The following is a 3107-nucleotide window of genomic DNA, read 5'->3' on the forward strand; positions in this document are numbered from 1 at the left end:
CACCAGATCCTCGAGGCAGTCTCGAATTTCCCATCACCTAGTGAAGGCAATTCAATGGCAAACAAAGTTAAACGAGTGCAAAGCTTTTTGGGCATATGTTGGTACTATCGACGTCATATCCAAGGTTTCGCTTCAACTGCACGCCCATTCACGTCACTCACGAAGAAAGAAATTCCGTTTGTGTGGAGAGAAGATCAGGCTAACAGTTTCAATGCCCTGAAAAAGCGCTTGCCTCAGCTCCAGTTTTGGCCCATCCCAACGACTTGCCGATGGAAATTTTTCCTGATGCCTGCGGATACGGGATAGGAGGTGTACTAGTCCAGCGCATAGAAGAAGCAGAACGTCCCATAGCATACGAATAGCCGTTTACTGACTAAATCGGAAGTGAACTATTCGATAACTGAAAAAGAGTGCCTTGCGCTAGTGTGGTGTCTCTCCAAGTTTAGATGTTTTGTGTGGGGCTGCAAAGTGAAAGTCGTCACAGATCATCAAGCTCTATGTTGGTTGATGAGCAAAAAAGACCTAGCAGGTCGTCTTGCACGTTGGAGCTTATCGCTACAAGAATACGATATAACGATTGTGTATCGCAGTGGAAAAACGCATGACAACGCAGATTGTCTTTCAAGAAATCCATTACCAAAAATGGAAGAGCTAGAAGACGACCGTTGTATCGTCATAGGGGCACTAACAGATGACCCAACACTCCCGGAGAAGAAAACGAGTCCCTAGCAGACAAGCAAAAAACTTGCTGCAATTGGAATCGCTAATTCAGAAACTCCAAAGTGGAAAAGCAAGAGTAATAAATTTTGTGATGAACAATGGAAAACTCTACAAAGAAACTATAAAGATGGAAAAAGTTACAGAAGATTATGCGTACCTAGTTAAAAGCCATACCCACTGGAAAGGCAGAAGACGTTGCAGAATTTTTCGTTCAACAAATTTTCCTGCGCCAAGGGGCTCCAGAACAAATAATCATGGATCGATGAAAGTGTTTTATCGCCGATCTAACTCAAGCTGTCGTCAAGAAACTACTCACCAACCACAAGACGACTTCCAGTTATCACCCCAAGCAAATGGAGCAGTGGAAAGAATGAACCATACATTGGCTGCAATGCTGTCAATGTACGTCAGCAGTGACCAACGAGATTGGGATGAAACCTTGCAGTATGTGTGCTTCGCCTACAACACAGCCAGACGAGAATCCACAGGATACTCGCCATTCTTTCTCCTCTACGGACGTGAGCCAAGCCTTCCCATCGATTTGGAGATGGAAGCAGATCCAAACCCATTACTGGAAGAAGAAGAAGCAGCAGTGGGATACGCAGATCGTTTAATTGCTGCGGCTACGATTTAGCTGCGGCTAGAGAAAAAGTGAAAATTAGAATGGAGAGAAAATGCTGAGAGGAAATGCTTGTTGAAAATCTTCAAACAACAAACCTATGTCGCGTTCAGTGAATCAACGTGGACCATCGTAACAGATCTTGACTTGGGAGTATCCGATACAGCAACAGCATACCTGAAGCAAAAGATAATCCAACAACAAGAAGTGGCAGAAAAGTGGAAGAATACAGGTTCACGACCACAACGGATAGCAGCCAGAAGAATCGCTAGCAGAACGCAAACAATTCTGAAAGGAATGGAGAATGTAGCAGACCGATTGACAAACATCAGAAAAGCTTTAAATCCTAAACAAAGAAGTCGTCGAAGTCTCGTTGACGGTGGAGGATCAATCCTGAAATGGCTGTTTGGAGTATCAACACAAAAAGATTTAGAAGAATTAAAAAGTCAAATACAACTTGTTGCTCGAGATCAAAAAGAAGTAATCCACATCATCGATAACAACCAACAATAGTAAATGAATCACTTTGGGAGTCCAGAACGAACGCAAAACTCATCGGAGAGCTGCGAGGCCAGTATTCCATACTAAACAAGTTACAGGAAACCTTATGGAGAGAATGGTGAACATAGAAGAACTAGAACTAAATCACTTCGAGTATTATATCCAACTGGACGAAACATTTGAAGCGATGAATCAGGTCTTGCTATGGCTACAACATTTCGCCGATAGTCTCGACGTCGGCTTTAGTCTGTTGGCCAACGGGCATTTGGCGCCACAAATTGTCTCTCCAGCAAGATTCAATAAAATTATTAAAATGATAAACGAGCAGTTACCAAGAGGATGGTCTATTTCCAGCGATGAGCTTTGGGTCGCCTACCGAGAATCAACTGTCACCGTCGCGGCCATGGAAAACTCGTTTCGCCTCTTCATACATGCCCCCATTTTCGATCACGATCAGCAGTACAAGCTCTTCGAAATCATCAACCTGCCGGCAGCTACAGACAACGGAACGCATGGTGTTCTGTTCGGAAATCTACCAGAATACCTTGTTGTGTCTGCCGACCTTGAAACTTATCTAGAACTATCCGAAGAAGATGTTAAAGATTGCAGCAAAATGGCACGACCACTGTGTAAATATCATACCGGCATCAGAAAGAGAACAATCCGAAAGTCTTACGCAATAGCTGTCTTTTTAAATGATTCAGCCCGAATCAACACACAATGCAAAAAGAAGTTCACAGACTAGCGCGGACCAATTTGGCTCACTGCAAGAGCCAAACTGTTGGCCTAGGAGACGGAGACCAAGTTGGGATATTTACAATTGAAAGTCAACAGTGCTGTAAGGAACGGCCAACCGTACTCCTTACCTTCCCCTCTCGTTCCCACGCTTGCAACCCTTTTCCCCCCTCTTCCGCCAACAGGTCATCTGCCGATGGCTCTGGCTTTCAAACTTGCCAATTCTTCACATAGGTGTTACATTTACACGCAGAATATTTATTCCCGTTGGGACACCTAATCCTAAATGACCTTGCTTCTCCGTATAAATGTTGCCCTGTTTCCAGATTGTCAGTAGTGTACTTTTAACTTTCAAGCAGTGTGTTTTAAGCTTTGAGTCAGTCTACTTCTAGCCACCAGCGAGTCTACCTTTAACTTTCAGTCAGTGTGTTTCTAGCTTCAGTCTAATTCCAAGCTTCAGTTGCCATCTCGGTCAGACTGTCACCGTAAGTCTCCTTTCGTCAATTGTCAATTTGGTCTTTGTAGAATACTC

This window comes from Daphnia carinata, chromosome 8, assembly GCF_022539665.2.
Source record: "Daphnia carinata strain CSIRO-1 chromosome 8, CSIRO_AGI_Dcar_HiC_V3, whole genome shotgun sequence".
Taxonomy (NCBI): Eukaryota; Metazoa; Arthropoda; class Branchiopoda; order Diplostraca; family Daphniidae; genus Daphnia; species Daphnia carinata.